This window comes from Struthio camelus, chromosome 3 (genome assembly GCF_040807025.1).
Source record: "Struthio camelus isolate bStrCam1 chromosome 3, bStrCam1.hap1, whole genome shotgun sequence".
Lineage (NCBI taxonomy): Eukaryota > Metazoa > Chordata > Aves > Struthioniformes > Struthionidae > Struthio > Struthio camelus.
In genome coordinates this window covers 142076457-142102818 of record NC_090944.1, presented here as the reverse complement: position 1 = coordinate 142102818, position 26362 = coordinate 142076457, and the positions used below count along the sequence as shown (strand labels likewise).

Sequence of the window (26362 nt, the reverse complement as noted above, 5' to 3'; positions counted from 1 at the left end):
TTAGCTCGCTGTTGATCTGATGGCAGCTGAAAGGCACATGAGAAAGATAGGTATTATATTTCAAGGGGAAAGTTATAAAAGTCTAAACTGCATCCAAAGTATATTTTACTCCTAATAATGAGAACTGGATGAACAGCTTTTAAAAAAATATGAACCTGCCCTAACTACATTGGTTCAGAACTAACTGATCTAATGTAGTTTTCCAAAGAATAATTGATATTATATAATCATAACTGGCAGTTTATGTCATGAAAGTGACACTTGACACTTTCCTGCTAACCAGTTTAACATCATCAATTAAAACATCACTTGTGTAATGACATTTTAGTAACCAGTTTAAGATCATAAATTATGACATCACCTTCTTTTATGGCATCAGGGTTGAAGAAAAGGCTCTTTATAAAAAAAAGAAAAAGGAAAAGGAGGAGGAAACCTTGACATTTCTCCTCATTTTGTGCTAACAAAAGATAAGTATGTTTATAGCCCTGTGGTCACTGTCCTTATTAGGGAGGATGTGAGAGCTGAAAAGCTACAAAGAAGTGTGAAATAAACAGTTCAGAAGAATGTGCTTCAGGTTCGCGTGGACCACTTCACAGCACAGAGTAGTGTCCTTTGCGTAACACCGATGGAAATCATCCAGAAATGGAAAAGAAAGCATGGGCATGCTCGTGGAACCTGCTGAACTCAATTACAGTGCAGTAATATTTACCGAGACGTGGTGTGAAAGTTCAAGATTGCGTCATTACCCACCAGTGGGTGTTCTTTTTCTTCATGGTCAACGGCTTTAAAGTAATCCTTTCTATATTATTCTTCAGAGAATGGTCAAATTTGGATGCTGGAGTCTGGCATTTTATGTGTCAGACTATTGTTGGCACTGGATTTTATTATGACTGCTTGTGATTTGAGTCCTGAGTTGGCAAGTGGCTCCATTTAGTTGTACCTATCTAGCCTTTTGGAGCCAGACATGGGCCGGATAAGAACTGAGTTCAGAGGATGCTCAGTTAAACAAAGGTCTTTGTGAATGGGTATCTTTCAGGTGTGAATGGGACTAACTAGAAGGAGTCAAATGCACAAAGTGTCTTGTGTGTTTTCAGAGCTGGCTTTTCAAAGGCATGCAGCATCAGTTTCCCTCTTTTCTCACCAAGGTCAGTAAAAGCATTATCAGTGACCTCAGCTGCAAGCAGAGCAAGTCACAATCAAGCATTTTCAAAATTCTTCCTGCAGATTTTTCTCTTGAAATTGAATTATTATCATATTAAGCTGTGTTTAACTCCACTGGGACTCTATCCTGAGATAATGCCCAGCATGTCCTCAAGCGCTTATGCAGAAACTTAACCTTACACATGCAGATGGTCCCTGTGAAACCATGTGCTTATCGCATGGACAGCCTTCACATCAGGTCCTTGGTTTGCAAAATGGGGAAGGGAAAGCTAATCCTAGATAGGAAGTCAAGTTCATATTTTAAAAACTGAGCAACTCTTGTATATTGACTGGGGTATAAGCACTTCCCTGAGTAATATGCAGAATAATTACCCTGACTAATTCCCAGGTTGTAAATCAGGGGTATGACAAATGAGTACAGCATACCATCTGGGGAACTGGTCTGTCCTCGATCAAGTGCCCACTGCTCAAGAGGTGTCCAAGTGCTGATGTGAAGGTGATAAGTTGGTAGGTGTGATAACACTTCTTAAATTACAGAAAAAATTTTAAGGAAATCCGTGTAAATTATCAGTGCATATCTTAGTGGTCTCTTGAGGACACTGTGATTTACCTACTCTCTTTTCTCAACATTTTTTCAAAAGTTTTTTTCCCCCCATGAATATTTATGTCGATGCCTCATTTGCTGACTGAATTTCCACTCTGCTGGAATTATGCTTCCCCATAGTGCACCCAGGAAAGGTGAGCTGTTAGAGGTGAGGGAAAGAGATTCCATGACCTTTAGGAAATAGCAAGTGGCACTAGATAAAACCTATTCTGTGAGGGGTTACTTATGGATTGGCTGGACATAATTACCAAAAAATTATTATCTCTCTGAAACAATTAACTTTTGGTAGATCAAACTTCCAAATCTCCAGAAGCTCTGAACTTTTGCAAATTGACTTTGCCCATTGCCACTTGTAGGCGGTGAGTAATTCTTGCAATAGGCGCAAGTGATAGATACCGCATATTTCTCGTTATGGGTATGGACTTATTTACAGCTGGCATTTTTTTAAAGTGAGTTGTAAATGTTAAGGTGCTGGATTCAATGCTTATGAATGTTGTTTCCTTGGTGATAAAGCTTTCACTAAGCATGTTATCTATCTATGCTATCTTATATGCAGACAAGAAATGATTCACACTGTATGTTATAGGTCTTGTGCTTTAAAATTGAATCCTCTGTTGACTTATGGCTGAGAAACATAGAAATCAAATCCACAGCTGGTTCTCCTTAAAAGTGAAGTTTTGGCAAAAGCAATGAAGGCTTTAATGCATTACAAAAGTGTGCATTTTTTAAAGTTGTTTCACTTCCTATTTTCTCTCCACAAAACTCCCTGAAGTTAGGAGTGCTCTTGCGTTTCATCTTGCAGTTTCAGCAGAACATAGCCTTGCTTTAGCACGCCCCGCTACTGCCTATTAAATGCAAAGAAGATGTTAGTTCATAGGGGTACACACATTAAATAAATGAACACATAGAATGAAAATCTCTCTAGCCTAAAGTAGCAATTTGTCTAATGATGAAACAGCTGTGGTCAGAAATCTCTTCAGGGGAGAAATGGAAATGGATTTGGAAAAGGTGAAGTGGGGCAGAGAGACTGGGCCAAACCTTTTTGCCCTGACAAATAATTTCAATGAGGTTAGAGAAGTGCTGGCTTTGTTGAAGTCAGTGGGAGTTTTACCATTCTTTCTGCTTAACCTACATTTGTAAGTAAAATAGGGAAGAGTTGGCCCGGTGGATGTCTATGGGTAGTTACCTAGTGCATTTCTGCTTTACTCTAGCCTTGTATAAAGGGATGCCCTTGTTTTTTTGTCAGCTCCAGCCCTCGGGAGCTTACAGTTGTTACAACACAGAAGAACAGGTAGATGCAAAGGCTGTGAGGTAGCAGGAGCGCTCAGCGAGACACTGCTGATCAGGGAAGCCAGATCCTAGCACGCATTACACTTCTCTGGTTGTGAAACTATAGAAGGTACAACGTGACGGGCTTGGAGTGACCCAAGTTCAAAACTGCCCACTGTTTACATAGACAATCCATGGAAGAGATGGTAACGGACCTGATTTTTCCCAAGTTGTACTCACCGTTTCAGGCATTGCCTTTTCTTCCCTTCCTCCTTGTGCCACCATGATTCCTGCAAACCCCCTCATTCTGCAGAAGTTGTCAAGGATTTGTTTGTTCAGATAAGCATTTCTACTCAAATTTCAAGTTATGTTCCTGTGGTTTACATTTTTGACCGCTGCAGTGTGATGCCATAAGCTGCAAACTGTTCTATTTCTGATGTTCTTCCCTCAATTTATATTAAGTTCATTCTATAACTCACTGCTGTCCTTGCACATACAAAACTGTCCTACACATGTTAAATTCCTGAGTACTTTTTTTTTTTTGAGAATGTAATTTTTTAATGCTTCAAGTGTAGTAAAGGCAGTTGAAGAATCAGGAGGTAAGCAGCACTGAATTTCTGATTACAGTGGAGAAAGAGGCTCTCTGCCCCTGCAGGTTGTAAAGCCTCTTGTTCCTTGCTTAGCAGACATGAGCCAAATGTTGACATTTGCTACCTACCCCTTTAGCAAGCTGTAGCCCAGGCCATAGCAACTTACTTGCTGGAAGAAGGGGTTTTGTGGTACATAATAATGCCCCACACAGGTCTGAGCTCTGCTTTTGGAACTGGCAGAGTTTCTGGAGTCCCTAAATAAACTTGCATGTCTCATTTCCAAAAGTTCTTGAGAGCTTGGCACTGACTTTGGAGAAACCTTAGAAATGGGGACAAAGCTACCAAATCACAGGACATTCCTACAGAAACCCAGATGGAGGCTATCAAGGCACAAACTGCAGAAACTGGTTTGTGTGCTCTCTACTGCATGGGCACGCATCCTGTAAACTAATTTGGAGAAATCTATTTGTCACTTACAAAGCGTGATTGGAAAGGTAAGGATTTTTTGTGTCAACATCTAAGTGGACCAACACCCTGCAGATGGCTCTAATTAGAGCCCAGAAGAAAGCAAGAAGGTGCACTGCCTTCTTCAGCTGATACTGACTTGGCTTTGGGACAGTTTAGCTGTTGCCTAGATCCTGATTTTGGCATTGTTTTGTCTTCTTTTTTTCTGTTTTGTCCCAGTTTGCCTTTGGAGATGACAAGAAATGGAAGAGGCACCACTTTGTTAATAGCGGGAGGAGCAGAGAGCATGTCTCCCTCACTCTTGGCTGGCCTTGAAATTCTCCTTAATTAATACTGTCATTAGATAGTCACTCATATCACCCCCTCTGCCTATTCTGCTTAAATATACTACCTTCCAAATATAATAAAACAAAAAATGTGCTTATTATTTTTCTTTCTAAATCAAGTCCAAAAAAAATGAAATAACCTATAGCTCTGCTATAGTAACTGCTGATACTGCTGCTTAATTTTTTTTTCCTTTCTTTACTATTTCTCTTTGTTTTGGTCCGAATCTCCAGGATACATAAACTCCCTGTCACTCTCAGAGGTCCTCCCAGCTATGCAGCTGCCTGTCATGGAATACATGGTAAAATTCCTCTTATTATCCATTCCTCATCCTCAGATAAATGTTAGGCCAAGATCCACAAATGTGATTTGCTCGCCTACGTTTTAAGCATTCCATGAAGAAGCTTGCAATTAAACAGGAAACAACACAAATCAAACAAGCTTCCTTCTAAACGACTAAATCCCTCCAGAACATCTTCCTTCGAAAATTCAGCATCAAGACAATCAAATATAGGAGGTTTTGGAAATCTTTGATTTCTTCCTAAATATTGGCTAGATACCCCATTTCCTAGAGAGCAGTTTCCTTGGTGAAAATGGTCTGAAACTAGGATGAGATGAAACTTAGTAGTTCTCCTGTGCCATCCTCGTCCTAAGTGTATTTATTGAATGCTACTACTAATAAAAAGTATAAAGGCACTCCATAGCTTCCTGTAAGTTGTTGAAGATGGACCCTTGTCAGAGCAGGGAAGTGAGCTTAAAGAAGAGAGTTCCCATCTCTTTTTGCCTGGCTACATTTAAAGGAGTGCAGGAACAAAAACATACATTATTTTCAATGTTTTCTGTAAATTTCATCAGTATTATCAGATTTATCATCAAATACAAAACTGAAACTTTTTTCAAGTAAGAAATTTTTTTCATAAGTACTATTTCCTTCTTTAAGGTGAAGCATTTCAGGAAAAGTTACAGATCTGACAAACAAAATAATTAAAAAAAAAGTAAAATAATGCAATGTTTCTTTTTTTAGCGTACTTTCATAGCCATTATTGACATTTTTAGCCTACTAAAAACAGAGTTGTTCAGTAAGCCCTTTAAATTCTTTCTCAACCAGAACTTCTTCATACTTGATATAAGTGTTTCTCAGTGTCTAATTCTGAGCTAGGGATTATGACCTAGTCAATTTTCAGACTGCAGTGTGTTTTCAAACGTTCCTTTTTGCCATTCCCCTTTTTTCACCTCCCCTACAAATACCTGTCAAGAGCACCTGACATCGCAGCAGACCTCAGAGGAGAAAGGAGTGAGTACAGGCGTTGCAAATATTTGACTCTTCCACTAACAAGTGGCTGCACCGAATGTGACTGTCAGCTCTAATTTCAAAATATAATTCTGCTTTGATACCAGTGGTAGGGTAAACATGTGAACATTATGTCGCTTTTGATAAACTTCCATGGGACTTGCATAGAATCTTGTTGGCTAATGTAGCTACCTTTCACTGACTACAGGATAGATAAGCTAATAGATAAATCCGTTAAACTAAGTTGAGCTCAAGTGTCTTGGAAAAACCTTGCATAAATTCCCGCCTAATTCAAGCAGTTTCAGCAAAAGCATAACAAGTAGCCAATCTGGGTTAAAAATGTTTTTATTTCAGTACGTCGTTCCCCTTAACATCTCTCACAGACACTGTAACGTTCTTTTAGTGTTTAACAACATGGTTGTCTCACACCAGGCATGATCCCAGTGGAAATTAAAATTGCATGCATGTTCTCATCACTCTCTATGTAACAACTAGGAGAGTTTTAATATTTGAAACTCAGCGAGAAAATTGTCTTGAAACACAGATTCCTTTGGGGTAATTTCGCTTTTGTTTTACGTGAACTTTAGCTGAGCAGTTTTTTTCGTAAGACACATCTATGAATTGTATGGTGCTTAACAGGGATGTATGTCTGTATGTGCTTCTCACCTGACATATAAGGAAAAATAACAAAGACCATTTTAATGAAATAATTTGAGTCAGCTAGCTTAAGTAATAAAGATGCCCTGTTTCAGGTTTTTTAGCAGATGTCCATATCACTGGGTTTAAAAGTGAACCTAAAAGTTACTATATTCCAGCATGAAAAGGCAATACAAGTCTGACAGTTACTTCTTGAATTGTGAATAACATCAGACAGAAGAGTGTGAAAGAATAAACAGCCCTGCTACCAATATTCGATGCCTGGAACAAGTGTAGACAGGAAGAACACTTCAGACTCTAATATCAACTAAAATTACATCTTATCCAGAGCTATGTTTGATGAAAAGAGCAGAGACATTGTTTACAGGGAGAATCTTTGAAAAGCTTTTGTGCTATTCCTTTACCAGCTCGCCCTAGGGTAAGGCAGCAGCGTAGGCTGGGCTAGCACAGAAAATAGCATTCTTGCATTGCTGACAAGGACTGGGGTGCCATCCCTGCTGTAACATCAGTAAACGGAGCTATTTTTTGTAATTCCTACAGATATACTTGGCCTCACTGCCAGTCAGTTAACAGACATTTCCCTTGGTGCTTCTGAGGACACAGGTCTTTTTTTTGGAAGTGAGAGGACATTTAGCCTGTCCAAGAAATTTAGCACAGATGAGACTGGGTAATGCAGTTTGTTTGACTCAGAGCAGCAGTATCGAGAAACTGATGGCCAGCAGTATCCTGTACAAAATAAGCTAGTTGTTTCCCTGCAAGAGCTAAATTGCCCGGCAAAAATAACATTACAATAGGCTCTTGCAAGTGGTCATAGAAAAGTGACAGTGGAATTGGTAGGGTTAATTATATCAGCTAATTTCCATTAGAACCTTTTTCTTTTTGCCTGTAATGGACCTTCAAGAGATAGGCTTGCTAGCAAGGCACCATGGCTATTGCGTAGCGTCTCCCTATATTCATTATAGCTTAGATGTGTTTTGCAGGTTGAAGACTGAGAGATCAATAAGCACCTTTTAGAAACACTCCATTCACATTCAGAGAATATGTTTATTGTACTCCATTGCATTGCCATCGTTGCTTGTTTTTGTGTATCCGCCAGAGTAATATCAACACTTTTGTCACAGTGTTGCTTACACCCGTGATGACTCCGTCTTCAGCAGTCTCGAGACGGAGAGAGATCTGCCAATCCCCAGCAGAATTTTAAGACTCCTCCCTCACGTGTTTCTACCAACATTGCAACGGCAAAGTCCAAGACCTCCCTTCACAGAGAGCACTGGAGCTAAGGTTAGTGCCACAGGCTCAAACCCAACTTTCTTGTCAACTGGGATGACCGCACACTGCAGTACACATGCAGTTACATATATCTTTTGATTTCACTCATATTTTAATATTCTAATCATTTGATGTGAATCTTAGTCACACCATCTTTGTCTCACAGGAAATTTTTACTAATTATGCAGCTAACAAATGAATACCTCAGTCCCCCAAGTTGTTTCAGAAAAGAAGTGTCAGAACTACCCCTCTGGTGCAGCATTAGCAAAACCAGACGGAGACAGACAGTGCTTCGTGTCCTCCTCTTCTCATTAGTCCTGTGAAGTGTGCAGACGCACAGATGAATATTTGCCATGACAGAAAAATTATCAGCAGACTCAACTGCAGTGGCACACTGAGCACCTGCAGATAAGTGTGTAAGAGAAGAGAGCTCACGGGTGGTGTTTATTCTCGGACAGTTCTGCCAAGACCTCAGGAATCTGCATGGTGCGGTCCAGAGGGGCTTCAGATTTCTGTGGACCGTGGGTAATCAAAGGCAGTTTGGTGTTAAAGGGAATCCACCTTAAACATTTTACAAAACTCGTTTTTTTTCCTCCAAAACAGCAGCTCACACTCAGAACCCCTAAAAAGCCAGAATCCCATTGTTCCACTTTTTCCTTTGGAGAAACAGGTTCTGTGGGTGATACTCATTCCTCTTTCTTGTTTTGAAGATCCAGAAGGGATATTACATCTAGCAAGATAAAAGTACCCAAGATGATTCCAGTCCGAGATTCAGGATGCAGACCTGAAATGCAAACCTAACTGTAATGTCTCCCAGAGATTTCACCCCAACAGTCATCACCTGCCATTTCTAAAAGGGCCAAGTCCATGAAATGGTTTCAGTTATTTCTATTAAAAGACTATTTCCACTATAAAACCTTTTGATGTCTTGAAGGGTTTTACAAAGCTCCTTATAAGGCTAATTTCAGATGTAAAGAAGTAGGAAATGTATGCCTTTCCCTCCCTAGATAACCTGATAAGAAGGGCCCTAATGAGAAAAAATACAGGACACAGATATTTGTTGACTTTCTTCAGGGCCCTCCAAAGAACCCAGAGAAACGCACCTAAGCTGAATACTAAGAATTCACTACCCTGGCAGAGGGCAAAGAGACTGTGTTTCAGTAGGTTGAAAATAGTGCTGACTGTCCTTGAGATATCTATGGGGACACTGCGGTTGTTGTCAGAGTTACTTGTGTGCAAGCCAAATGCCTCAGGAAGGTCAGTTTGGACCAGTTTCTGTCAAAGGTTTCTGTCGAGTCTAGTTCTGTTCAGCCCACACATTCTCATGCTTGAGGGAAGCCTTCAGAGCAAAGTTACTTCGTTCTTCCCGGGCAAAAGGCTCTTCAAAGCTGAGGGCCAATTTTGCATTCTAAATCTTGGAAATCGAGTTTATATTTGTTGAGGTTGAGGTTGTCTTTTTTGTGTTTCTGCAGAGCCCAGCACAGTAAATACTAACCTGTAATCTGGTTTTATGTGCAGTGGTGTTATGGAAGACCAAATATCCATGTCAGAAATTAACTTTATTTCCTACTGAAAAGCCCTGTCATCACCTTGTCTGTACTCAGGCACTGAAAAGATGTGAGCTTGTATCAGTCATTGGTGACTCTTTCTCTTTTCCAGTGTTCATAACTCTCAGCAGGTTGTTTTCACTGAGACTGCCAGTTATTTCTGTTTGCAGACCTTCTTAGCTACCCTTTTAAATATCACACCTCTCATTATCATAGTCTTTCAACCTTATTGAAATCTCACTTGATTTTTTTTTGTTTATCTTTTTCTCCCATATTAGCATGACTGATACAAGTATATTTAAAAATTCCTGTTTTATATTCCAGCCTGAGTATCTGTCTTTTAGAAACAAACAGGCAATCCTATCTTGATATGATAGAAGTTGCTGGTCTGCAAGAGGCATCTTTTATTTCTTTTTCTCTCTTTGGTATTTTAACAAGGGCAATCAACTTAACTCCACATTCTCTTGTGAGATTTTGCCTTCTGGGTAAGGAACATCCTTTACCTCCCCTTCTCCCCCTTTTCCCAAACAATCTTCTACTGTGCTGTGACGATGGAATGTGTAGGTGATACCCCTTTTAGAAAATATATCCATAATATATCACAAGTATTGTCATTGTGATGTATTATTGTAATGCATCATCAGGGAGCTGTCAGGGTGGAAATTTATTACTCTAAAATAAATTATGGTGAGACACTGGGGAATGGGTTGATGGAATTTTTGTTTGTTTTTCTAAATTAAGGACTTTTAAAGTAAGCTTAAAAATCTCTTACCTTCATGAAGTACTAGAGGTGGGAGGGTCACAGAAGAGAGGGCTTGAATCAAAAACATCAAAAAGACTCAGGAGGCCTCATAAGGATAAGAATGTAATATTTTTCCCCCAGGTAGTTTCCAGAAGGTCTGCAAAGTTTAAGCTCACAGCTTAGATGAGAGCTACAGTGACTAGTCAAATTCTTTTTATTCAGCCCAAATTGGACTTTTTTGTTTCTTCTTTAAAGAAAGACAGAGTCACCAAAGCATAAAGCCTCTCCACTAGGCTAAAAAATAATTGAATTCTACTACCAAAGGCTACTCATTTGGCCAGGTGTATCTAGTGAACACATCATGAGCCTAATTCAAATGCGCTGACATCAGTGGGAGCTTTGCAGGAGGTTTGTACAGACTTTGGATCAGGCCCTTTCCCTGCGTCATGTGGTAAAGCTATGAAACTTGGCACATTTATAGCATTGTAGCATAAAGCCATCTGTGTACTAGTACAAACTTTTCCTTATTGCCAAAGTGCTTAATGTAATTACAGTCAGGCTTGCTTCTCCTGTGCTCAGTTCATCCATATGCTGGGATGTATGAAAACTTTAACTGGTAAAGAATCCCGCAGCATCTGAGTTTGCATACCATTTACAGCAGCTTACGTTGCTAACCTTGTAAATCTTGCACAGTTTTGCATTTTAAGGAACATACATAAAGTTACAGACTGTCTTACAAGGAAGCAGTTTGATAACAGAAGTATGCCAGGAAGTTCAACCTGGATTCCCTTCTTGCTGCCTACACGAGATGACTGAATTAGGAGCACGGTTGCCCTGCCTTCGCGATGCGGTTGATGAGGAGGCAGAGGTGTCACAGAGTGTAAATGTCTACGATGGGAATTGCCTTCTGGAGGTGACTTTCACTCTTTGCTGGCTAGAGAGTGAACACGGGGCTCCCATTCACCTTGTTCACTGCCTAAAGTGAACGAGTGTAGGTTCTGAGTGTAGGTTTCCCCAGATTTTTCCTGTGCAGAAGCAACTGCTAGAGTTTTTTCATCTTATGATTCGCTCTTTGTGTTGGCTTTAAATATTTCCAAATGCAGTGTTGCCTTGTGGCCTTTGTTGTATCACTTACATTTCATATATCATGATATTTGCATGCCTTTTTTCTTTAATCCTGAGTATAATATTGGTCAGTGTAAGTTAAATACCAAGGTTGCTTATAGGTTAATGAGTGCACTATGCTTGCTGCTGACTGACTTAATTACTGATAGGCGCTACACTGACCTTGACCCTGCAACCCATACACAGGTACTTGACTTTACCAGTGGGGATGGTATATTTGAGAGGAATATTAACTTTAAAAGAAACGTATGCAGTGGATGCAGAAGCAGGGAGTAAGTTTTCAAGAAAAAAAAAATGCTGAAGGCAAAAGGTGGTTATGCCAAAAAAAGGTCTCTATGAATTTCTTATCCTGAAGGACAGTAATGATAAGCTGCTTAATTTTGGCCAATTTTAGGAAGACAGCTTCACTAATTACCTAAAATATAGATATGAAAAGGGTGCCAAAGTTAAGCAGATTGTACCTACTCAAGTCTTTTAGAAACTGTGCTGTTATCAGTCTAGAAAAAAACCTTTGCTCCTACGTAAACTTTAGAATAGTTTAATCGTGTACAGTGCCACAGATACATTGGCTCAAGCCAAACTTATTTTGAGATATTATCAGAAAAGTGTATATACAGATGCTTATGAAGCACCTACACTTTGCAGATGCCAAAAAACGTGTTTCAGCACATATGGAAGGCTTTACTGGCTATCCAACAGGCTGTGTAGATACATGATCACTGTTGATAAGGTCCTATGGACACTACACATCCATCTCAAATACAAGGGTTTTGTTTCCTAAGCTGGGGTGTAAAAGGGGGGCAATTTTTCTTCTTATTGGTCTGAGTAGTCAAGAATTTTTTAGCTTGTACCGTTGTGACTCAGGTGCCTGATAGAAGGCAGGTGGACCTGGCCCTCTGAAGTGTTGTAAACGTGAGCTTGTATGATCACCTTATGAAGCGCAAAATTTGAGGGAAGCTCTGTATTCTGCTGTCAATAGTTTCTTTCCTACTTATATGATGCTTAAAGGACTTCTGAACAATGTTGCAAGTGTCAAGAGGCAAATGAGTCTTTTGTCTGAAGGTTTCCATGGAGGATTGTCATACATGCTACAAATCGGAAGCTTAAATCATTGTGTTACTGAGGTTGAGTTATAGAGGGTTTGCCCAAACTCCTGTCCCCTTTGTGTTTCTGAGTAGGGTTTCACTCAAATTTATCGTGTGTGATGGTTGCTGCTCAGATCACCGATTAACACAATCTTAGGTCAGTAAGTTTCAGAGGAGAAAAATGTCTTGGAAGGACCATATGAAATCTATCACAGCAAACCACTGATAACTCCACATCTTATTAACTTCAATTAAGTATTTCCATGGGAAACCGAGGAACTGTTTAAAGTCATGATGACACATGCACACACTTTGTTCCATCCAAAGAAATAATCTGTTTTCCAGATTTCCAAATAGCCAAACTATTTTGTTATTGTTTTTTTCTTTTCCTCCTTTTAAAAGAAATAATTTATAAGAATTTATCTTGGGCTTGCTACAGATTTAAAAGGAGAAACAAGGTTTCTTCTGTCCGACTTTTAAATTATATGCATGACCAAAGATAAATATGTTTTTTATTTATAACTGTGGATAGATGCCAAATAGAGCTTTTCATATGACGCACCGCTGCTGTAGTGGAGAAGTACTTAAAGCAGTTCCAGTCAAGTTAGGCCCCAAGACTTTTCATTCAACTTCATGCAAAATGGCTAAGACCTTTTTTTTTCTTTTCTTTTGAACATCTTCAAAGGTTACTAGTGCAACATGCGTCGAGGATGCCAGGCTTCTTCCTGTTGAGCTGAGATGGTCTGAAAACCACATTGAAACATGGGGAATTGCAGCTACCACAGCTTGCAGTTTTTTTTTTTTTTGCCTGTTGCAGATCTCTCCTGGTAACAGTTGGATGAAGGCTATGGATGGAGGCTGGTAAAGCAAAGAGCTAGCGTGCTGTTGTGAGACTGGGGTGAATGGACCCTGACAATGCTGCTAAATAGGAATACTTGTGGATCTAATACAAACAATTTGTAATTGTCAGGGCTGAAAAGTAAAAACATGGTTATAAACTGTGCATAGGATCAGCTTATGTCAGCTTTAAATGATTTAAAAGGTCTAGTGTCTGGAGCTGCATCTTACTTGCCTGTAAAACTCCTTAAAGACTTACATAACCGTATAAGCATGTCTCTCCCTTCTGTATTTACAGTGAAAACTAACCCTTTGTCTAGCTGACAGGAGACAGGTTTTCAGGACAGATGTGAAGCAAAGCATTCCAGTTAAATAAGAAAATAGGGAATTTCTGGATTTAAACAGAATGAGACACTTGCCTGGGCACTGTAACTCTTTCAGAAACTCCTGGTTTTCCTTGTTTTATGTGGGGAGAGGCGGCGCTAATGCAACCTACAGCACCTCGGTCACCCGGCAGCTTGGAAACGGTGTCTGTGTAGATGTGACTGAAGCTTGTCAAGGATGCAAACTTCTCCGACGGGAGCGAGGGAGCATAAGAATGCCTCTTCTGTTACCGAGTACCTGCCATCATGACGCCTGACCCTCACTCGTTATCCCTTGATATCTGCAGCAGACAGCGACCTTTGAGGACACCATGTGACAGTGCACAAAGGAGATACCTTCTGTGTGATTTCAGCTCCCGAATGCCAAACATGGCAGCTCCTTCCCCCCTCCCTGCCCAGCCTTCCTCCACACACGCATACACATGGATTAAGAGACCACTAAGTGCTGCTAAGCAGCACTGTTTAGATGCTGAGTTACATTTCTAATCTTGCTAGCCCTGCCTCTATTTTCTTACCACCTAGGAATCTGGGGTAGGCTGGAAGCAACTAATTTACGGTGTAAGAAGACAGGGTCCTGTTGACACAAGTCAAGGGCAAAACTATTAAGTCATTAGGGCTAATGTTGTCACATTCTGATACAAAGACAGGGCCCGGGCCTTTTAGATGTACATCTGACCTTTGAGGATTAAGTTTCTTCCCAGCTTATTGCTGGTACTGAAAATCTCTCCTTTTTTTTCCTTCTGCTTCACGTGCACTGATCTTTGGCCACATGCTAGGTACAGCCTGCATGACTGATCCTGCTGTCCTGATTTGCCCCGGGTTCATCAGGGGAGGTAATGGTAGAGCAGGTGTCACACCCTTAACCCAGCAATACTGAGAGTGTGTCTCAGGTGCAACGCATAGTCCTTGACTTAGCACTGCCCAGGTCCTGGCTTGGCCCAAGGGGCTGCAGGTAGAAGAAGAAATAGAGATAGCTCTCAAGATTCTTCCACAAAGAAGAGAAAGAGAGGACTGCTCAAACCAATCTTTAGTATAGATGTGTCTTGCTGTGGCGCTGTGTAATTTTGGTAAAGTAACTTTTTCCATATTGAGCAGTTTTGTCGTTTAGTCCAATGATGGGTTCAACCATTGAGTCCTCCAGCACAACAGCATACCTGCACTTGCTTCACTTTTATTGCCCAGGCAAAGAAAACACGATGGGACACTAAAACTTGCCCTGCTTATTGTATCTCAGCATTAGTTCACTTGACGTCAGTTTTGTGGACTTATTTAGCTCTGAAGTTTTGTCTTAATGTCTTTTATAGGTCACTCTCTGGAACAAAGAGTCAAGATACGTTCTCCTTGGATCTAGGCTGGGGTGTATCTTCAGTTAGAGTCCCCCTGAAGGTTAAGTGAGTTCTCCAGGTGAAATCATGCAACATGTAAGCCTCAAGGCTTTCATATGTAAGGAGTCAGGAGACAATTTTCACACTTTCAAGATGTGCAAAGAAGCCCTACGAAGGAAGGTCCCAGGTTGTTGTGTAAGTCCTGTGTCTGAAACTTCTGGCCAAAACGTTTTAGAGCATATAGACATGACCAAAACATATGCCAAGGCCTGAGTGAACATTACTAATACTACTCACACTATGTCATGATTTTATAAGGAGGATTCATTTTATATGGTGCTTTTGTTGAATTTACAGAAATACATTCAATAATGTGGCTCATTCACCAGAAAAAAGGCTGAGAGCTTTATGCATTAAATTTTGTCTTGCTTTTTAAGTCTCTTTTGTAGTAGTTCATTCATCACTCTGTGGTTGGATTTTAAGATATCTAGGTGTTGTTTGCTCCATGTTATGTGATACCATGAAGCCTTTTTTTCAGAAGTGTCTTATGTGCTTCAGAGCTAGCGTCCTTTTAATCTTAAAATTGTGAGTGTAATTAAGACTTCCAAGTCTGACCTATTGAAAATGTGTCTTTCAGCTTATCTATAGCTGAGAAGGGGCAGGGGAGGACGTGGATATTGCTGTATAGCAATGCAACTGTGGCCGCTTGCCTGCCCCTCCACAATCCGCGGCTGAAAACGTATCTGAACATATCTATGCATAACTGCTGCAAAGGGTCATCTCTCTCAAGGAAGAATTAGCAGTCTGTTCTGTATAAAGGACAGCTGGAAAGCAAGGCATCCAATGAGCTTTTGGCAAAAGGCTGAGGATTGCTGTATTTCATAAATTTCCATTTTATTTTATTTTACTTTTGCATTCTGTGGCAAGTAAAACAGTGATGGGGGGAAGGGAAGTTGCACTCAAAAAATTCTTGCTCTTAAGACTGCACATGCCAAGGTAGGTCTGGAACGGATGCTCATGGCTGAATTAATAAACTCTGACTGAAGAGGTTTAGAACAAAAATTCTGACAGACCCTTCACTATGACAATACTAGTGGGAGTCACAATAATATCATCTGCTGCGGAACGTTGCTCGTATGTGAGCACTGTTGTGCCAAAGGTTAATTTGCCAGTTTTAGTTCCTTTTCTCTACAGCTATGATTTAAATGAGTTGCACACATAAGTGATGTTATATGCATAGGGTTTTGCATTAAGTTTGCTATGTCAGATTTGTTTATAAAAATCATATTTTGCACCACTTGCCCAGGGGCTCCGTTCTGGGAAGCTGCAAGCTGATTTCTTTTAAAGAGGCAGTTTTCATTTTCCATGGACTTTCAGTAGAGAATTTGGAGCTCTGAACAGGGAGCTCAGTTTTAAAATTAACGCTTACCCAGGTTTACAATTAGGTTTAATTACTCAGGAACGGAGAGTTTAATCTAATTTTACATATGTGCCACATGACCCTTACCATACCTTACAGGGAATGGAAGGGCCCCTTGCCTCTCTTGGGGAAAATTGCTTCCCAAAGTTTTGGAGACTGTTTACAATGTTTTTGTTCCTATGCTGCAAAGTTAATGTTGCCCATAAACCTAATAGTTGCACAGTAGTTAATAAGGGGCAGAAAGTTTTATAGTCTTTTCCACAGTTGTTAAAAGTAGTGCTACTGTAATTTACTCCTAGCCGTAGAGAGTCTATCAGTTGTTGTGGAAACTAAGAGGCCCTATATTAGTATATTCTTGCAAGCCAGGGAAAAAGAGGATCTCTCCTGAGCACCCATTTGAATGTAATGGTTTGGGGGAATTATTTAAACTGCTTGGTGTGTAACGTAAACATTCATGGACTTGCCAGCAATGTGCCTTCAGGGTGTGTGGGGTTTTTTAAAAGAATCATTTTGGATTTTCCTCCGATCCCATTGGAATTAGTGGCACTATTTGGCAAAGGATGGTTTATCGAGTTGCCTTTCAGTTTATGATCTTGCAAGCATACTTTTTAGTCAGGTTCAACAAGAATCATTCTCTAGTTGCCTGTGTGCGCTACATAAACTAAGAGCGTTTCCAAGGTATCAGCTGCAGCGCCCTTCAAGCCATTATAGACCTTCAGGATGGTTTTGACCTTCTCCTACAAGAAGCCATGCTGATATTCATGAACATACCAGTGGAAATGAGAGACTTCTCAATGTTAATAAGATTTCTAGAATTAAACAGTAATTGAAATGGACTCAAATGTAATTAGGATTAAACTACTAGTACCTGTGCATGCTTTTGCATTCCTACAAAGAGGAGTTTTGAGTACGTGCATACTCCAGTTTCTTCACCATGTCAACAGGGCGTAGGAAAGGCTGGAGGTGCACAGAGTGGTCACTGGAAAGAGTGACAGACAAGAACCATTTGGAAAAGGAATGGTTCTTCACAAATTTCTCTAAAAGAGAAATTTCCACAAAACACCTTTTGTGAATAGATAAACAGTTACATTTTTAAAAGTTCAATTATTGCAATCATCTTGAACTCAGAACGATGTTCTCAGAAGCTACCTGTTCTACTAGTACATGGAAAACTAGGATAGAGATTATTACACACTGGTGAAGGGTGGTGGAGGAAAGGAATAAGAAAAAGCTAATGTGTTTCTCAATCGTAAACTATGAACACTATGAACTCCTAAGCAAAATGATATTACATGCTATCTGAAAGGGCAGCGTTCTAATTACTTGGCTGCCATAACTTTACTTCAGCACTTAAGATGTTATGATTTCCTTAAATTTAAACCTTTAGCCTGTGTTGCCTGTGATTGCAATATTTTTTGAGCTATTTCTAACATTTCTAAAATGTATTTTATTTCAGATTAGCAATGAGTACTTTCGATTACCTACCTCTTAACTCTGTTCTCCCCCACTGCTCTGAAAAAAGGGTTATGGGCTAACATAAATGAGCCACCTGGCTTGGCATTGTTAACATATTGGCGTTTGTGCCCTCTGAAAATTGGGTACAGTTAATGGAGTAGAAGTCTACCTGCTTGGTGTTGAATTTAGTGGGAACTTCCAGAGCAGGAAGAGATAATTTAACAGTGATAGAAATGGTGTGTTGTGTTTGTGGTGGATGCCCACTTCAGCAAGGAGTCTCTGTGAACAAGGACAGAGCTCCACACCTGTTTCCCTGTGCGCTGTGCTGAAGCGTTACCCAAACTGAGCACAGTTACACTACCATCATGCTGTAGTAAAAGTCTAAAACGGAAACGGTACTGTTCACTCAGTAATTTCTGACCTGTTGCATGATTACACTACTGGATTCATTCTGAAGCACAGATATGAGAGTAGCCTTGTAATTATCTGTCTAAAATTATAGCACTGCCATGTGTAGGTTGGTTTTTGAAGAGCATTTGCACACTGCTTTCTCAAAATGCTTACCATGAGGAATTTGGTGCTGTGCTCTTCTTAGGCTAGGTTGTTACTGGGGCAATAAACTCAGCGTTGCAATACTTGCAATTCCTCCTAACTCTGGCGTGCTCTGTGGCTCTGCATGCCGCTTTAGAAATTCCTGTCACCGGTGAATTCAGTGTTGACATGGTGGGAAGGGGTAGGAAGTAGAAGTTACCTGTGCCTGCCCCTTCCCATGCAGCCTGATTTCCTCACTCTTTGGGGCTCAACACACTTGGGCTGGTGCCAGATGTTTAGGATAGAAAACTGTAGCAAAAATACACTGATATTTTCAAATGCAGTAACTTTTTCAAAACTACTCAATGCTACTAACTTTGACTAAGAATTAGGCTCCTAACAACAGTGGCTTAGACCCTTCTGAAAATTTCCATAACTGAGTGAGTATCAGTCATTCAGCAACCCGTCAAGGAAAGCTGTCTGGAGAGCTGCATTATAGGTAGCACCTTTGGAGTCATAGTTCTCAGATATTTATCAACTGCTATATTTTTAGGCTTGAAGGTACCTCTATTTTTGTTTCATATAATAAATTACAGGAATTAATCATTACAGGTATTCCAATTAGGTATTTGCCTACGGAGAAGAAAACACTAGGAAACAGGATTTTCCAGAGGTAGTAGCTAGTTCAGAGGAGCAGCGCGACTGCACTAGCTGTTGTCAGGAAGGACTGAGTGGCAGTTCTAATTACCGGTGTCTACACATGTTTCTCATAGGAAGATACAAGCTGTCATGATCCCTTGCCAATCACATGAGAACTGACCTAGACAGAACATCAACTGAAGGTGAGTATACATGTCCAATGAGTTCAGTCCCCACTGCATTAGCTTATTTTTAGGATTGTCCTGAAAAGACATTCAGTCTGTATCATAAAACCTTCAACTGAGTTGAAAATATACAGAATGATGATGACTTTAAATTTGGGTTCATGCCCTCTGGGGCATGAATTCATAGTACTTCAGATATGATTCGATAATGTACCGAGTGCTGAAGGAACGCAGAATCTCTAAATGAGTTCCTAAAGACAGAGCATTTATGCAGTGCTGGTGCTCGCTTAATCAAAGGAAGCAAAAGAAATGTAAATGTTATTCTTAATTTACAACAAAAACGTGGTTTCTCTAGGAGATGTTTCTCAGGAAATAGATGTTTAAAGTTACTACATGAATTTATGCATGCAACTGATATTTCTTTTTCCCATTTTCACCTTGGCCCATTGAATGTATTAGAGACTTGTTCTTGAACATAGTTTAGACAATACATGTGTCACAAGCAATGATGAATCAAAGACAGAAAGCATCCAGAAAGGGAAGCTAACTAGACAGGTAGGCCCTCATCAGCATCACATTCTGTTCCATAGCTACAATAACAATAATTGAATCAGACACATGGATTTTAAGTGCCTCTTAAAGAGGAAAGTTAGGGAGAGACACTGCAGAAAGAAAATTATATACTGAAATGTGGCATCTCAGTTTTGCAGCTGCCAACCTTGCTCTGTCAGTAGCCACAGCTGTGGTCTTTTCTTCTAAACTTAGCTAGGGGATGGGTGAAACTAAAGAGGCGCTTGAGCTGACAAGAAGGTGTGGGTCTGAGTCCCTCCATGTCATCCAAAAAAACCTTTAATTAGTTCCAAGTCTTGGGAGATGGGTATTTCCTTGGAGAGCAGATGGGCATTTAGGGAGATGTGGGCCTACCTTTACATGGATGGATGCCTTCTAAGCAGGCTCCTCATGTACCCGCTAGTTTTTTTTCTGGTTCTGCTGGTTTCTCTTGCATTGTTTCCGTCTTGGGCAGCAGACTTTCCCAGCGTTAGCCTTCTCAGCAACCGAAAGGGACCGCTGACCCAAAAAAAAAAAAAAAAAGCTAGGCTCTGGTTCTTCTGCTGGCTGAATATGGTCTTTTAGCATGCATTCCTCAAGCCTGAAGTCAAACCTTGTGAAGTTCAGCTCTGGAGTGATGAAAGGTATGGGCTTGTTACATAAGGGCTGGATGTCACTGCTACTAGTTTTCAGTGAGAGTCTTGCAGTACTCTCACTGGGTTTTTTGTTTGGTTTTGTTTTAAGTGTCAGCTTTGGGAGATATGTAATTAAGTATGAATTTTAATTTCCTTCTTTTTTTTCTGATCCTTGGGGTTGCAAAATAAAATGTGAAAAACATGGCCCGACATTCAAAACCAAACTCAAAGACAGACATAAATTATCAACCACTTGTGATTTCTCTTTCAGCATTTTGGGTTCGTTTGCTTGAGTTTGAAGGTTGGTTTTCTTTTTTTTTTTTTTTTTTACAATCCTAGGTTTATCGCATACTCCAGAGCAGTCTGTGCCTTGTTGTAAGTGCATGAAGGGTATTTATGGTGCAAAAGACTGTTGATGTTGGAAGATTGTTGATATTGATTGGAGGACTGTGTAGGACCACCAAACTGGTGCAATTTTGTCCTATAAGAAGCAGTCCTTGGACAGAGTTGTGCATGTGCGAATGTCTTTCAGCTCACAGGGGTACAGTCGTTTCCTTCTGACCCAGAAACTGAGAGTGATTTAACATGAAGTTATGGATGATCAGGAGAAAACTGGGAAAATAACTTAGCTAACAATACAGACACAGCCTGTACTTACTTATCTTATGAGTCAGCTTCACCAGGAGATAAAATAAGCTCAGCACCGAGCAGGATAATGCTCAGTGATGCTGAACTATTATATGAGCCACTGACTGCAAAGGAAAGAAAGTCCTGAGCAACAGAGGAAACGTGGATGTTTGTGTCATACACAGCAAATTCAGCCTGGTCTGCATGCCAGATGATATGCTTCCATCTGGTGAGGCTGAAGATGCCGAGAACATTAGAAGGAAAGGGACCAGAGCGTGGTTAGTTCTAGGCACAGTGGGTAGTTGAATGAAATGAAATATTTCTTGAAAAATGATTTATGAAGACTAAAGCTCATAACTTCTGGGGTAATTTTGTCACTTTTATCTTCAGGGTGGAGATCACTACATGCCAGGCTGCATTCCTTCATAGCATCTGAATCATTCTTATTGTCTCCACAAGTTGAAAATGAGAAACAGACTGGCAGGAAAGTTGAAATTTTCAAGGTGGAAGGAGTAGGGAAGAACCTGATTTTTTTTTTTAAGACTAAAAGTTCCTGTTGTATTTTTACAGACAGTAATACACTGGGTTTTATGATTCCTCTATTTAAAACAAGGTTAGAGTTTCCTATATTTTGAGGAGAAATAAGAGCACCTGAAAAAAAAGGCTTACCCCAGTGCCGTCTATATCCAGCCTGCCTTTCTGTGAGCTGCATGGGGAAGAAACATTTCTAAGGCACCAGTGGTTGCCATATCCTTTATGCAAAAAGATTCCATAAATGTCTGAAAACAGATGGAATGCAACTTTGGAGGAATAAATGGATTTTTAATTTTCTGAACATTTTGGATTCCATCTGGTTGAAGTAACTAAGTGACCGAGTAGGATACTTTTTACCTTTCTTGTATAATAGATAGAAGCACAGCCTGCATTGCAATTGACTGTTCCCCAGTAAGGTGTGAGTCTTAACTTGCTCATACTTCTGCTTACTTTTAACTCTTTTGATGACCTGTCACGGGATACATGATATTCCTCTTTTTACATGTCAGATCTACACGTTGACCCTCCCTCAATTCGTGATGTGGCCTTGCGGATAGTAAGGAGGAACTATGAACCACCTGCCTAAGCTCACCTGACAATAACAGGAGCATAGAGAGATGCATTCCTTAGGCTTATGTCCTTCTTGTTTTTTGCTGCAAGCATTGGCACATGTTGTAAAAGGGTTTTAATTTGCTGTCTTGTTTAAAGGTGAGAGAACCAAGAGAAGGAGAGGTTTTGTGTACCATTACCAGTAAAGTGGAATATTTCCTTTCACTAGTATTTTTGTTATTGTCATTGAGAATGTTGTTAAGCAAATATGAATAAATGCATGTGGTGTTTTTAGACAGGACATTTGCATTTTTGTATGATGGGAAATGCAGGCAACTTGAATTCATGAGAAAGGAGTCATAAAGTAGACTACTATATATAAAAAGGGGAAGACCTTAGGTTTATGGTAAAGACACCTTTATTCTGCCTGCCTCAGTACAAGCTAAAAAAAGAAGTCTGCGCACACTCTTTGAGAGAGAAGGTGGATCTTTTGAATTGTTGATAACAAGCCTCTACTTACCACTTGCACTATTTATGAAATTGATTATTTGTGATTGCTACTCAGAAAGTTGTACTGAGGATAAGTATTTGCATGCTGATAAGTGGAGATACTGCTCATAAGCAGTAGTTAGGAAGATATTGACAATGTGTTTAGTATTAGTTTTCATACTTAGCACTTTGGAGCACTTCCTCAATGTTCTTGCTATGAATATGGATGAAACATTCCAAAAAAAAAGGGAGCAACAGCTCTTCGTACTTGTTTTGAGGGACACTAGCAAGACTTGTTTTCTCCTTCTGGAAACAAGTGTATTTGTGTCTTGGTAGAAGCCATTGCATTTTAGGTTCACGAGTTTCAGACTTGCACAATGCCCAAAATCACTGAGAGATTTCACTTTTGCCTAACACTTTAATGCTATGTCAGGAGTTTGTTTGCTCGGTCCTTAATAGGGCAAAATGTAGCATTTCCACTACAATAACTGCTATATAAATCTCTGGTCACTGTAACCCCGTAATTCAAACAAGGCTTGTTTCTTTCTTCCTGAAATTTGTGATTATGGACCTCTGACGGTTGGCAGTAACACATGCTGATGCTGCCAGCAAAACTGTGGATCCAGCGCAGTCGTGTTTGGAGCGTCCTTTGCTGGGATCCCGTAATAAGCTGGCCTTGTATGGCATAGAGACAACTGAATTCTCTTTCTCCTTATACACTTACGTAATTGCATTACTGTCTCTGAAGCCTTTTTCCTCTGTAAATGATTAAAACTGTTGTTACACAAATGTGGACTTGGGAGACATATTTAAAGCTCTGTCCATATTCAGAGCGTGAGTTGCTGAAAGACTCGCTGACTGCAAGTAGAGAGAATTTGTTGTTTTGTGATCTTCTGGCAGTTTGGCGTTTTGTAAAGACAAGTCTGTATCCTACCAACAGCACTGATCACATGTTCTCTCATTTGTATAATTTAGAAAATTGCCAATGTAATGAAAACAGCTCCATCTAAATAACTTCTCCATCCACAGTTAATAAAATCTACCCTCAGAGACCTGGAATTTCTCTACAAACACTTTTAGTTAAACAAAGCATTTTGTGTACCTATAGTAAGTGTGATATTTATTTTTTCATTATTCATGAAACAACTTTAATGTCACTGCTGATTTTCCTGGTAGGATGTTCAGCTCCAGCATCCCGGAGCTCATGCTGAGTTGTAGCTGAAGATGTCATTCACAATAAACACGAGCTGCTATGACAATACGATGGCAGAAGGTGAAGAATCTCTTTTCTTGTGCAAGGGCATGCATGTGTCTCTCTCTCTCTGTGTGAGAGGGAGAGAAAGAGAGAGATTTGATTGTATTTACAAGATTCATTCGCAGCACAGCAGGCAGTAGTCACATTGTAATATTCACCTTAACACACATAATTTGATTTTCAGCCTGGTTATCATGCATTCAGACATAACGATACATGAAAATATATGCTTTAGCAGTGCATTTTAAACAAGGTTGCACACTTTAAGTCGGAATATATTAGAGGTGAGTGTTGACTTTAGCAGTTGCAGAAGTCTTGGAAAGCACTGTTCAGCATTCAGCACGAGGTACAAAATTACTAAAAGGAAAGTAAATTCTAACGGGTAAATCTTAGAGGCTGCTACCGTTTCTGGGCTCAGCTCAAAAGGATGGGCTTCCGCAAATTTGAATTCTCTCAAGGTCTGTGAGTCCATTTCATTTTGGAGTCTGAGGTACTAAAGGAATTTCTTTTCTGACTCCTAGGTTTGCTCCTTGTCTCTCCTCTGGAAAGTGAAGGTTCAGAAAGTCCCACAGCCTTTCTGTGCTCTACATTGAAAGGAAAATGACCTGCCTAGACATCGTATGAACGTTCTTGGGTCACCCCAAAGTCCTGACCTGCCTAACTGATGTGATATAGGGAAGAGAGATGTTGTTGCTGGTCAGAGGCAGTGCCTCGCTACTGCCTCCTGGAGTAGAGCGAGAGATAAGGGGTTATGGCAGCAATTTAATCATAGTCATAACACACTAGCCTTCGTGCAGCACGCAAAGGAATCCGTCATTTGCATCATGAGATTTTAAGCTTGACTCAATTCATGTGAGTGTGGATGCGGCTGGGCATGTTTTTGTGAAATGTCTAAACATTTGCAAAACAACCAAAAACGAAAAACAAAAGCAGATATAAGTCTACTGAAGTCAACAGAGCTGAGCGTGTTTATACGAATGGGGCATTTGGCCCGAATCCAGATGGAGCCTTTGCGGTATCACACCTCTGAATCTTCTGACGTTTTCTTAGCATCATTAATATTGAGACTGTATGGTACCCAAAATAATTATCCATTACTGCTTGGGCCTGGCCCAGGAATTATTCCACCACATGTTGCCTCATTATATATAATGGAGAAACAGAAACAAACTAGAAACTAGGGAAATAAGGGTGGTAAAATGAGTAAAAGTGGGAAGAAAACAAACAAACTGTGGGGTGAGGTCCTCCGATGGTGTAATTCAGTGCAACATTATCACCTTTGGTCAGGTTATGCCAGTTTGCACCCTGAGATGCTCTGGCCCATTATTATTAGGAAAGTATGTTGTTGATGTGCTCTGTAATGGCTTCCATTACCAGCCCAGGCTAAAAGAAGCAGCTGGTGAAAGTTATGTTTATGTTCCACAGATGGATCAGCAATGGCAGACACATAGTTCTGTGTCTGGTAAGCAGGTGTTTGATTTTATATTTGCTAGCTAGCCAGGAGAAGTCAGATTCTTGGTGAAGGGTGTAGACGAAATGAGATCAATTTAGTTGCTGAAAAGGAAGAAACAATTATTTTTGGTTCTTCATCTTCTTCTTAAGTAGAAAGTGAATAGTGTCCTGAAACTAATCCTGCTTTTTATCAGATCAGGCCACATGGTCTAATTGGTCTGTAAGAAAAATTAGCCGAGGGGCAAAAAAAAAACCCAAAACTGCTTCTTGTCAATGGGGGTATTCAAATGATTGTCTCACCTTCTTCATTTCTTGCCTGTTTTGAGTGGGAGAAGGAAGCACTTTGGCTTCAGAAGAAGTGAAAGGTCCCTATAATGGAGTCAAAACTTCCTGTGCCAGAGAAACAACCTCATAAGTTGTTGCAATGCAGAACAGGACCAGTAGAAATCACGACTGAGTTAGCAACCCCTCTGCTGGGAGCTGGGAATATAATCCTCTCCTTAACAAGAAATATTTTGCGAACAAATTCTGCTACCTGTAAATTAATTAATTAGGTGTGCATAGCCAATGCAGAATGTGGACAATGGCTTTTCAGCTTATTCAAAATAAACTATTTATTCTACCTGTATTTATTTTCTTCATTTCTGATTGCTCAGAAAACCAAAAAGTGGCAGGAATTGCGTCTGGTCTCTGGATGATCAGAGATAATACTTCTAGGTGGAAGAATGACAACACAAATTCCTGGATGAATATCATTCAGGCTAAAATTTCTTAAACTCTGAGAATTTGGGAGTATTTTCACAGATACCCAGCAGTAGGCTGAATACTTGTTAATAACTAATATTATGACTCTGTGAATCATAGTGAGCCAGATTCAGCACTTCCAGTTGCAAATCAGGTTATTATTTTGCTCTTTGACCAGCTCTAGGGAGAGCTCCTTAATATGTAATGCAAAGAAGTAGCCTAAGGGAATAGAGTAGGCTGGCAGCGTTTCCCTATAACTTTCCCACACTGCTATCAGGTGTTGATCCTTCTGGCAGAAGGTTAAATGCACCCTGCTGACTCCTCGAACCCAGTGGCAGAGACAGGCCCAAGTGGGTCTCCAGGACGAGCAATGGGCCGGGGTTTGGGAAGAGTGGCTGGGATGGCCGAGGAACCCTGGATAGGTCTGAAGAGAAAGCCTCACCTTAAAGCATTGCTAACTTGTTATCTTGCCTTTTTTATTGAAACCAAACTCCTCTAAAGGGCAAACTTGGAATTGGCGTGTTATGTCGGAAAGGTAGCCGGTTAAATGAGGTGTGAGCAGTGCATGCTTTAGCGCTTCTGCTGTAGATGTAATATATGAGGGAATAGCGAGAGCAGCAGGTG

General features: G+C 40.2%; 1 long non-coding RNA gene across 1 annotated transcript; it reads left to right on the top strand.

The window, feature by feature from the left end:
- The first annotated feature begins 528 nt into the window (after nt 1-528).
- LOC138066906 (uncharacterized) lies at nt 529-25568 on the top strand. The gene is made up of 6 exons (XR_011140601.1): nt 529-789; nt 4647-4714; nt 7458-7642; nt 14654-14869; nt 18854-18922; nt 24064-25568. It is a non-coding gene; the product is annotated as an uncharacterized lncRNA (long non-coding RNA).
- Nucleotides 25569-26362: the final 794 nt, after the last annotated feature.